The sequence below is a fragment of the Dermacentor albipictus genome, chromosome 1 (assembly GCF_038994185.2).
Source record: "Dermacentor albipictus isolate Rhodes 1998 colony chromosome 1, USDA_Dalb.pri_finalv2, whole genome shotgun sequence".
NCBI lineage: Eukaryota > Metazoa > Arthropoda > Arachnida > Ixodida > Ixodidae > Dermacentor > Dermacentor albipictus.
Genome location: NC_091821.1, coordinates 246,215,827 through 246,228,676, shown reverse-complemented (window position 1 = coordinate 246,228,676; position 12,850 = coordinate 246,215,827).

Genomic DNA, 12,850 nt, shown 5'->3' with positions numbered 1-12,850 from the left:
GCCTCAACTCTTTTTTTGCATAAAGAGCAATGTGGTATGTCTGAAGTAAGGGCGTGCTCTAATTAAGATGCGTATACCGTAAGCTATTTTCTTTTTTATGTGAGCAATATGATTGTGATATTTCAGCTTACAATCAAGTAGAATGCCAAGGAAAGATGAACATGAACTTGGATGAAGGCAGTGGGGACCAAAACTGATAGGTGGAATGGAAGCTATGTTTCGCTGATATGAAGAGAATACAGCAAAATTAGTCTTAGTTGCATTAATAGATAACATGTTAATATTACACCACCTTAGAATGTTTTCTAAGTCAGCCTTTAGCTTATTAACGAGAGATGAGATATCTTTGTGAAAAGTGAATATTGTGGTATCATCAGCGTACAGAATGCATTTTGTCGAAGAAAGACAATTCGGTAAATCATTAATATAAACTAAATACAGAAGTGGCCCCAGGATGGAGCCCTGAGGCACACCGATGTTAGTAGTTCGCTGTCGAGAATAAGCACTGGAAACAGAAACAACTTGAACCCGGTTATATAAGTACCTTTTTAGTAGTGAAAGGGCCGGACCGCAAATGCCATTTGCTTCGAGTTTAGAGAATAGGATATTATGAAATATGCAATCTAATGCTTACGTTAGATCGATGAAAACTGAGGCGGCGAGAAATCTCTCGTCGATTAATTTTTTTAGTTGGTCCGTAAGATGAATAAGTGCTAGCTCTGTGGAATACCCATTGCGAAAACCGAACTGGCATGCAGAGAGCATATTCAATTTAGAAAGATATTTCGTTAGCCGTATTTCGATTAGTTTCTCAATAACTTTCCCAGAGAACGGCAGAATGCAAATAGGTCTGTAGTGCAATAATGAGCTATCGCCTTTTTTAAAAAACTGGAATAACTTTGCCATGGTTCAATTCAGAAGGAAATAAACCAGTCTTGTATAATAAATTCACAATAAATGAAAGTTTGTCTGAAATTAGGTGCGCAATTAGTTTAATTTTAACAGGGTGGACCTCATCAATTCCAGCGCTTGTCGCTTTTAGGTTATTTATAATAGCAGCTATTTCTTCTGGCGTTGCAGGAAATAAAAAGAATGAGTGAGGTAGACGGTTCATGTTGACGATCTGTGCAGGAGTAGATGGAATGTTAAGAAAAAAAAAACTACTAAAAGCCTCAGCTATTTCAGCAGGGGAATCGAGCTCTACTCCATCCTTTAAAATTCTGGATACCTGGTTTAGTTGTGTGTGTCTATTTAAAAAGAAGTTGACAATCTCCGATTTCTTTTTAGTGTTATTAGCCGCTTGTAAAATTCTTTGCTCGAAATACAATCGTCTAGCTGATTTTATTTTACAGTCAAGAGTGTTACATAAGCTTTTATATCGGGCACGTTGGTTCATGTTAAATTGTTGCCTTTTAGTTTTACTACATAAATTATCCCGTTTGCGCATTTCTACTAATAACTGCTGTGAGAGCCATGGATAGTGAGAGAATGACACATTTTTTTGCATTTCTTTTTGGAAGTGAACTTTCGGAAGTATGATGTAATTAGGGAAAAAAAACTTGGAATAGGCTTTCTGTGGGTCGTTTAGTGATTTAATTTCAGACCAATTTGTATTAGCAACAGCAGTTATGAAGCCATATTTGTCAAGAACATCTTTAGTGTGTGAAAGTGGGTAAGGTCGTACATTAGAATTGAAACGTAAAAGCAGGGGGTAATGATCACTGATGTCGATGTGCAAAACTTTTGCCTCTGGTGAATGAAGCAGGTTAGGAAAAGCATGATCAATAAGTGTGCCTGTACCATAAGAGACTTCCCGTGTGGGAACGTTAATTAAGCAATCATATCCGTAGCTATGGAATAAAATAGTGTAGTTAATACAAATGGGTGATGTTTCATCGAGTAAATTAATGTTTATATCACCTATTATAACAACATTTTTATTTTCTAGTGATACAGTATGTAAAATATGATCGAGATTGGTACAGAATTCATTGACTGACGATGAGGGAGAACGGTAAATGCAGCCAAATATGAAACTCTTGCTATCTGGAGCAAGAAAGCAGTTACTGAATTCAATCCAAACAGATTCGCACTTAGTAACGGTTAAGAATAGATCATGTCTTCTTCGATAAGCAATATTAGAAGAAACATATATGGCAGCACCACCGTGATTAGTCGTCCAGTCTGTCGCAGTATTCCACTTTATAGTTAGGGAAGCAATGCAAATTTTTGTCATCGTCAGATAAACATGCAGTTTCAGTAATGGCAATTAATGAAAACGGACTAGTTAGCGATGCGAGGAAATTATCGATAGCGTCGAAGGGTTTACGAAGACTCCTAACATTAAAATGAATGATGGAATGAAATCCGTTTAAGAAAGAATTCAATTGATCGGATTTCAGTATAGAAGCCATGTTTCTTCGGTCGGTTGGTTAAACAATTATGCCTAGTCTAATTTGGTTAGGTCGGATTCGCCACGAATACGCAGAACTTTGCTGTTAGTAGTCTTCCTAGCCTTAATTTGGCAGTTGTCCATCCAAAGGAACATCCACTTTCTTTCTTTCTTCAAAGTTAAAGCCTTGGAAAAGAGAGCCTTGTTAGATGGAGTCAGAGGCTCATTTACAAAAACGGGAGCGTTGGAAGAGCCGGAAAATCCAATGTCCATAAGACAAAGTTTGGCTTTACGCGCTTTGCTAACAAAGCCAGCTTTCTTCGTTCTAGAATAGAAACGAGCGATGCTATTTTTCTTGTCATCAGATCTGGTGGGAAGGGGATGAACAATGTCCAGATCGCTAGGCGATACGTGACAGCCAATTCTGTCCCCTACCGTTTTCATAATTGTAACGCAGTCCTCTCCTTGGGAACAGGGAATGCCCTTGATCTCGACATCGGCAAGGCGAGAGTACTGTTCAAGCTCCTCAACCTTGCGAGTCAACGACTGGTTCTGAGATTTCAGCTTGGTGTTCTCAACGATTAGCGTAGCAATTTGGCTACGTAGTTCTATAGGTCCGTTCAAGGGTTCAGTACTTGTACTCAAGGAATCAACTTCCTTTTTCAGTTCAACAACATCAATCCCAGACTCCTTCATCCTCAACCAGATCTTACCAAAGACGAGTTCGTGCGTGTTTTTATCCATGTTAATATTTTCTTCCAGCTCCTTATCTTTTTCGATAGTTCTGCATTCGTCGGCATGGTATGAGTATTAAAAACAGGCTCAGATAGAAAAAAAGAAACGCGATTGATGGCAGCAGCAGCAGCAGTAGTAGTAGTGGAGAGAAAAAAAAAGAAAGGATCAAAGTTGGAATACTTGCGCAAACAGAGGATTCCGGCTTAGATTTGGATGATGCAATGCTGCTGCTGCCAATGAAGAGCAGGCGTCGATGTCAGCTCGTATACATGGCGCGCCGCGATAGAAGCGAACTCCAGTGGTGATTTTGCCAGTGCCGGACGCAGGCCACGATGAGGCCACAGGGTTGAATCTCCGCATGGCTGCCATTGGCTGTTTTCGAGCAGGCGCTCTTTCGACGCTAGCGCCAAGCTCCCCTTCAGTTACCGCCCTAACAGGAGGGCGATGCACTAGCAAAATGGCGGCGCACACGATTGTGGAACAGCAGCCGCGCAGCACTTCCTGTCCCTAGCGTTTTTCTTTTCTTTTTGTTTTTATTATGCCGACCCTCTCCCTTTCCCCTTTCCCTCATGCCACGCGCCCGGCTTACTTTTTTTGTTTTCACCTGTACGCGGCGCGCAGTTTTTTTTTTTAAATAGCGCGCTACCACGCACCACGCGCCAGCTCGCAAGCAATGCACGCGCTACGCCGCGCATTGGCATTGCTTGCGAGCTGGCGCGGGGTGCGCCGTGCGCTATGCGTTGGCACGCACGCAGTCTTGACCATACTTATGTTATACCAGCATGCGCAGGGACATAAAAAAAATTGGAGGACGCTTAAGCTTCGCCTTCAAGAGTGGGACGCGACAGCGTTCCCGTCCACCCGCCAAGGGGTATAAGACAATGCGCTACGGCACAGCGATCACTTACGATGCGCCCCGCATCGGACTTAGCGCCCACCCATCACGCGGTGAGCGTCGAGCAACGCAGCGTTCGGCGTGGCAACCAAACGTGCGCCTGAGCGAACGGAACGAACCAAAGAACTCGGTGTCTCGGAGGGGAAACGATCTGCGCCAGCCAAACGTCGTGATCGGCACGGGCAGAGAGATAGATAGTTATCTAAACCGGGAGCACGGCGAAGCGTCGTCAGGGGAGAGGGAGTCCCGCGACGCGCCTGGCAGCGGTCCCAATGCGCGCGCGGCGCGCCTCCTGTCGGGGCAGCGCCGTACATTGAGAGGAGGGGGTCTTCTGTGTTTGCCGCAAGATGGCTCTGCGTGTGCGGAAAGCGCAGAAGAAATGATGCGGAAACGCACTTCGCAACTCGTGTAATTGCGACTTCTGTACGTTACATGTTCAGAATTACCGATATACACCGCAGTATAACTTTCCACGGCTCGTTTCGAAGGCAACACCGCATTCACTAGAGGCGCGTTTGTACCGCTTGGAAGCATCGAACTCGCGGCTGAGTGGTAGCGTCTCCGTCTCACACTCCGGAGACCCTGGTTCGATTCCCACCGGGTAAATCTTGGAAGTTGCTTTTTATTTATGAAACGCCAGCCGTTATTTATCGCTCACGGTCAACGCCGCGGACGCCGACATCGACGCCGACGACACCGGCTTTTCTGCGACACGAGCTCCTTAACGCTATCGCGTTAAAATTCAACTTACAACACGACAGATCTTTGGTCTCGCTTTATTGGCTCCGTTTCCGAAAACAAAGATTTTCCTTATAACGTGGTGTGATACACGCTCAAAAAATGAACAAAAGTGAAAGGTGCATGACATATACAAGAGTACTAAACACCCAAGTTCACAGACGGTGAAATAACAAAAAAAAGCGCTAGAAAACGTGAAGGCCGTTTCATGTGCACACACATATATAAACAACAACAAGATTTTTATATAATGCCCTTCAAGACCGAAATGTAGACGAGCTTCTCATATAAAACCTAAGATACCGGACGACGTGTATGACATAGTCCCAAGCAAAGAAAGCGGAAATTCACTGGCAATGGCAAAAACAATGGCACGCAAGATACCTAAAAAATAGAAGAAAATGCTAAGATTGTTTGAGTGACAGCCATACCAAAAAAAAAAACAAGAGCTTACTAATAAACCTGCAGGAAAGTACATGAAATGCGTGACATGTTCATTACAACTGAACAAAATGAAAAAGACATGGCAGAACAAAAATAACATTGTACTAAAACTGATATACAGATTATCACATTATTTTGCACTTGGCAACAACTTGAGTAACGGTGGCCAGGGGGAACAGAAGTTAGTCGGTAAAACATTCGCAGAAAGGCCTATTGCTCAATCAAAGACCAAGTAAAATAAGCCAACAACTCGACTCTTCTTTCACCCCGAATGCAATGCTTAGCACTAAAATTACGTCACTTAAGGCACTAAGTCGTACCTACTGGGCACTACTTTGTATCATAAACACGAACTGCAAAAGTCTGCATTTAGGACGCTTGCAATGCTCATGCTTTCCAGAAGAAAAAAAAAGCGTATCGTGCCTACACATGAAGGTTGTTCGCGCGGTTTTCCCATCGGGGATTACTGAGATAATACACAAACACGAACAATATTTTTTCAGCTGTTAGTACGTTTGTAGAACGGGACACACAGAAAAAGCACTGAGGGTGGAATGGAAAGCTAAGCAAGTTACTGAAGTTGCAGAATGAGACTTGACACAGAAAAACACACACACAAAAAAACAGTCATAAACAATGAGGAGGAACATTTATTTGTCAGCTTTCTCTACCGGTAAGAGGGAAGTGTACCACAATCAAGGCGCAACGACGCCCGGAGGCTCATCGAGCACACACATGGTCAGGGCCGTGTTCGTGTACATGCGCCTTTGATATCCTTGGGACTGCGCGCTCACCTGTTGTCTTTCAACGCCCGTAACAACCTTGCAGGGCTTGTTTTTGAGGTATTCGTGCACCACTACACGATGCACGAGTGGTACGAGTCGTGAAACGGGTGAAACATCGCGGAGCACAAGCACACAACTATCGAGGACCACGAAACTGACAAAACTACCCAAGCCGGTCCACGCGCAGCAGCGCACGCTTCCCGATAACAGCAGATAACGATAGATGAAACGTCATGCAGCGGGCTAAGCTGGCGGCGGGCCGCCGGGCGCGCGCGGAGACAGTCGAAAGTGAGAGAGTTACGAGGGTTTGATGAAAGAGAGAGGGGGAGAGGATTTGGGGGGAAAGGACTCGGCCACCTGAATCGGCGCGCGGCCGCGCGACTATCTACGACGCCATGCAAGGGAAACGGATTTTCTGCTCCGCCCTCCTCATAGATGGCGCCAATTACCTCTGCCACCTAGTGTTACTGTATATGCTACCAAAGGTAGCATATACAGTAACAGTAAATGAGGTACCTTTGGTAGCATATACAGTAACTCTACTGCCACCGAATCCGGGGAGTTGCCCAGGCCGGATGAGGCTACGCAGTCGCAGATTCAACCGGTGTGTATGATGCAGCGCCTTCCAGGAAAGCAAAGCGGCGGGACAGCACCACGAAAATGATCGCCGAAGAAACAGAGGCCGACAAGGAGAGCTGCGCAAACAGAGGATTCCGGCTTAGATTTGGATCATGCAATGCCGCTGCCGAAACGACGTCCGACGCTGACGCCAGATTTTCTGTGACATGGGCTCCTTAACACTGTCGCGTTAAGAGCACCTGCGAACGTCTCCAGCGTCACATTTTTCTGTGAGGAGAGACCGGCGAGACAGAGCGCCATGCCCTGCGTATTGGCAAGGCTTCTTTCATGCTTGGAAAAAAAAAAATGCTTTAATGTAGCACGTATCGAGCAACAGAAAGCTGTATCGGGAGCTTTTCATATTGCTCTAAAATTTTCTAATTGACACTTTTCGTCTAATTATAATATTTGAGATGACTAATTAATTAACACTAATTATGTAATTGGGCAGAATGCAAAAAGAAACAATATGAGTATCTCCAAGCGACGGCAAACAACATTAATTTGGTTCTGTCCAGCTACGTGGCATTTTCGTATTAAATTTTGACTCAAGTTACGTGGGACACCGGCCGGTCTAATGCAAATATGTTTAAGATGTTGCCGGCGCTGTCTAAATCCTAGGCAGGAAACGAGAGCGTGTATGGAGGGGCTTCACCGGCTTTGCTGAATCCTAGCGGAAAACGAAATGTTGCCGTAGCATAAGCTGAGATATTCGAATATATCGGACAAACTGCACGAGCCGATGCGCAAAAAAAAAAAAGAAAAACCGACGCGTATTTTTCAAGGCATGAGGACAGAGTAGCAAAACGAAATATCAGGCGAGTTGATACACTATGTATGTTTGTTTAACTATATTTAAATAGAATTTATTAGACTGCACAACAAAGAGCGTAAACGTAAAGAATAAATTACTAGAATCCACTACAAACGACGACACCCGCCGTGGTTGCTCAGTGGCTATGGTGTTGGGCTGCTGAGCACGAGGTCGCGGGATCGAATCCCGGCCACGGCGGCCGCATTTCGATGGGGGCGAAATGCGGAAATCACCCGTGTACTTAGATTTAGGTGCACGTTAAAGATCCCCAGGTGGTCGAAATTTCCGGAGTCCTCCACTACGGCGTGCCTCATAATCAGAAAGTGGTTTTGGCACTTTAAACCCCATAATTGAAAAAAAAAAAACAAATTAATTCCCCGAAAAAAAAAATTGGAGGACGCTTAAGCTTCGCCTTTAAGAGTGGAACGCGATAGCGTTCCCGTCGACCCGCCAAGGGGTATAAGACAATGCGCTACGGCACAGCGATCACTTACGAGGCGCCCCGCATCGGACTTAGCGCCCACCTATCACGCGGTGAGCGTCGAGCAACGCAGCGTTCGGCGCGGCAACGAAACGTGCGCCTGAGCGAACGGAACGAACCAAAGAACTCGGTGTCTCGGAGAGGAAATGATCTACGCCAGCCAAACGTCGTGATCGGCACGGGCAGAGAGATAGATAGATAGATAGTAATCTTCGCCGGAAGCACGGCGAAGCGTCGTCAGGGGAGAGGGAGTCGGCACCGCGACGAGCCTGGCACCGGTCCCAATGCGCGCGCGGCGCGCCTCCTGTCGGGGCAGCGCCGTACATTGAGAGGAGGGGGTCTTCTGTGTTTGCCGCAAGACGGCTCTGCGTGTGCGGAAAGCGCAGAAGAAATGCAGCGGAAACGCACTTCGCAACTCGTGTAATTGCGACTTCTGTAAGTTACATGTTCATAATTACCGATATACACCGCAGTATAACTTTCCACGGCTCTTTTCGAAGGCAACACCGCATTCACTAGAGGCGCGTTTGCACCGCTTGGAAGCATCGAACTCGTGGCTGAGTGGTAGCGTCTCCGTCTCACACTCCGTAGACCCTGGTTCGATTCCCACCGAGCCAATCTTGGAAGCTGCTTTTTATTTATGAAGCGCCTGCCGTGATTTATCGCTCACGGTCAACGCCGCGGACGCCGACACCCGACGCCGACGACACCGGCTTTTCTGCGACACGAGCTCCTTAACGCTCTCGCGTTAATAAACGGTATTGAAGTCGCAATAGAAGAAACATTGACGCTAGCACTCGTCGACACCGGCGCTGCACTTTCAGCGATAGATGCCCGCAAGATAGGAAAAGTGACGACGCCGCTTTCTGGGCTGTCCCTTCGGACTGCCAACGCGTAGCACGTCGAGCCATCCGGTGCCATGCACCGCTCGTGTCGTCATTCAGGGGGTCCTTTATATCATAGAAATCACCGTGTTGCCATCATGCTCACACGACGTCATATTAGGTTGGGACTTTCTCTCCACACATCATGCGATCATTGACTGCGCCAGCGCCGAAATCGAGCTGTTTCAGTTTTCGGGCGATATTATCACTGACCAGAGGGACCCTTGTCACAAAATCACCGTTTCTGAAGACACCGTTATACCTGCCTGGTCTTCCGCCCTTGTCAGTATCTCTTGTGACTCTGTAGATGACGGACCAGCACTCTTCGCTCCGTCTGTAACTCTTAGTTTGCCGCCGTTCACTCCCACTTCCGCTGTTCGCCGTCCTCGAGTTTAAAACTGGCTCCTCTCTCATGTGCGTGTCAAATCCATTGGCCGAACCAATAACTTTACGCCGCCGTGAAAACCACTCGCGTCATCTTCAATATTTGACACGATGGACGACTCCACTTATATTGCCGCTCTCGAGGCATCGCCGCCTCAGTCACCGGCGCTTTCTTATACGCCAGCTATTGCCAGTAACCTTACGACAACGCAGCGTGACGAACTTCTTCACTTGCTCCATGGCTTCTCTTCTTTTTACTGCCAAGAAACATCACTCGGCCGCACAACGACTGTTTCGCACACTATCGACACTGGGAGCCATGCACCCATTCGTCAGCGTCCCTATATACCGAGTATCGGCGACTGAAAGACGCGTTATCAATGACCGTAAACGATATGCTCAAACGCGGTATCATCCTGCAGCCTTGTAGTAGTCCCTGGGCGTAACCAGTCGTCCTATAGTTTAAAAAAAAAAAGACGGCACCATACGATTTTGCGTTGATTATCGAAGGCTTAACAAGATTATACCCGAAAGGATGTATACCCGTTGCCACGTATCGACGACGCACTTGACTGTTTTCAAGGAGCGGGGTTTTTTTCCTCCTTAGATTTCCGCTCTGGCTACTGGCAGGTGCCCATGGCTGGCGCTGACTGTTCTAAAACCGCGTTTGTAACACCAGACGGCTTGTATGAATTCACTGTAATGCCGTTTGGTCTGTGCAACGCGCCCGCCACCTTTGAACGCATGATGGGCAGCATCGTGCGCGGCCTGAAGTGGCATACTTGTCTCTGCTACTTCGACCACGTTGTCGTCTTTCCCCATAATTTTCCGACCCATCTTCTCCGTTTACATCAAGTTTTGACTGTCTCCGGAATGCTTGTCTCCAGCTTAACTTAAAGAAAGTGCCTAAGAAAGTCCCCCTGCAATAATGCCCTTGTGGTGCTGCAGGTACCCGTATACATAAAAATATTTGCAGCTCAAAAACTGACTATATTAGGCCACGTTGTCTCCAAAGAAGGCATTCTTCCTGATCCTGCTAAACTTCGCACCGTATCCGAATTCCCGAAGCCCACTAACTTCAAAGCACTGCGCAGCTTCATTGGCCTATATGCTCCTATTTCCGACGTTTCTTTCGCAATTTCGCTGTGATCGCACCACTAAACCAACTTCTCCAAGGCGACAATGAACATTTTACTTGGTCGGAAGCCTATGATGATGCCTTCTCTTCGTCGCCTACTCACGTCTCTGCCAATCTTGCGCCATTTTGATCCAAGCGCACCTACAGAACTTCACACTGACACCAGTGGTGTCGGCCTTGATGCCATGCTCGCACAACGTAAGAACACTAATGCTGAATACGTAGTCACTTATGCCAGTCGGGCCCTCACAAAACCTGAGGCCAATTACTCAGTAACAGAAAAAGAGTGCCTGGCTATCGTATGGGCTCTTCAGAAATTTCGCCCATATCTCTACGGTCGACCGTTTGACGTGGTGACGCATCATCACGCTCTTTGCTGGTTGTCTAACCTCAAAGACCCGTCGGGCCGCCTCGCTTGGTGGGCCCTCCGAATCCAGGAATATGATGTCCGTATCGTCTATCGTTCTGGACGCAGTCTCACGCCGATGCCCTCTCGCGCTTCCCAGTTACTTCAGGCATCAGTACTTCTACCTACATACATGACATCTCGAGAACCACTTGACATCCTTGACATCCTTGACATGCATGGCTTCGGAGCAACGAAAAGACCCATGGATCGTCCTGATATTCGATTTTTTGTCAAATCCTCCGGCAGCGTTACGCCGACAGGCGCAGCATTTCACCATCCGCGACGGACTTTTATACCGCCTCAACTACCACAATGGCGACCGCACATGGCTCTTAGTTGTGCTCCGCCACGTTCGAAAAGATTTGTGCTCCGCTTTTCATTCTGACCCGCAGTGTGGTCACGGCGGAGTGTCAAGGACCTACACACGGCTTCGCCTACGATATTATTGGCGAAGGATGTACACATTAGTCTACAAATACGTACGTTCCTGCATTGCCTGCCAACGACGCAAATGTGCCCCGGATCTCTCCACCGCACCTCTCCAGCCACTTCCCTACCCAGCTCGGCCATTTGACCGTGTCGGCATTGATTTATACGGGCCTCTTCCATCTACTGGCGCTGGCAGCCGATGCATTGTTGTCGCCGTAGATCTGGTGACACAATATGCTGAAACCGCCGCCTTGCCTGCCGCATCAGCAAAAGACGTCGCCTCGTTCATTCTAAACAACTTTGTTCGCCATGGCGCACCTCGTGAACTGCTGAGCGATCGGGGTCACGTATTCCTCTCGGACGTCCTGCAGTCACTCCTATCTGAATGCCAAATTATTCACCGCCGTCCTGCAGTCATTCATATCTGAATGCCAAATTATTCACCGCACTACTACTGCTTATCATCCACGGACCAATGGCTTAAAAGAACGATTCAACAGAGCTCTTGGTGACATGCCATCAATGCAGGCACGTACCCAGGGGGGGGCCCCGGGGGGGCCCGGGCCCCCCCCGAAATCAAGTGGCATTCCCCCCCCCCCCCCTCCTCGCCCATGCCACCACTCCTCACACATTCCTAAAGCACCGCCAGATTAATGTTGAGACTTGGCAGCTGTTCATCGGTCAGCCTTATGCTGCATTTTTCACTCCTTTTAGATGGCGGTAGTTATCGGCATTTCTTGTAATGTGAAGGACAGTTTTCTCATAGATTCCGCACCCGCGCGATTAACTCGAGATGCGCTCAGTTGTCACCATCTATTCAACCGTCACGCGCATAGCTGTTGCTTTTGTTAGTTCAACCTTCTTTGTTTAGGCTGATCCTGGGACCAGGAGAGGGATGCGGCTGTTACTCAGCTGGTATGTACTCTCATGGAACGAGTTGCGGCCGGAAAAAACGCCAATTGCGTTTAACTTTTCCCTTTGCTTCATTATTTCCTTGAGAGACGGCTCGCCGCGACTGGCCGATGCCCGGAACCATATACACGTGATATGGGTTAGATAAGGTGGGAAATAAAATGATGTGAAAGAGCGTCCATCATGAAACCCTGCAATAACCCTTAAACCCATAAGCAAGATGACTGTCGCCAGTTACCTCGTCTGTTTTTCCTTAATTGTATCGCACTTTTCGTGCAAAATTGGAAACCGGAAACAAAAATCGCAAGGAGTTGAGAAATTAAGCGATCTACTAAGGGAGAGAGCCAACGCGCAACAACCAAACTGCAAGCAAAAGCGAATAATAAAAATGTTAACCGCTGTTTATGAGAATATTTATGGATCAACATCTTTTTATTTAAAAAGGAAGTAGAGAAAACGCCGCCGGAAGTGGAGAATAATTACTTGCTTTGAATGACGCTTCTACAGTTATCGGTCGAACCGCCTCACGCAGCCACTTCTCTGCTGTGCTTATGTGGGTGTTTTTCTAACCTTTCTCGGTGAGCGCAGTACGTCTAGAATCGCAGAGTCCTGCGCTCGACGCGTTTGTTTGGGATTGACGGCCGCAGAGCGTTACGCAATTCGCGGAACTGTCAAACTGATCCACAAGGCGAAAATAACTGATATTCGAAACTATAACATGTGAAAGACTGAAGAAGCCGTAAAATAATGAACGCGGCCTGACATCAGTAAAAAAGAAACCTGGCATAGGAC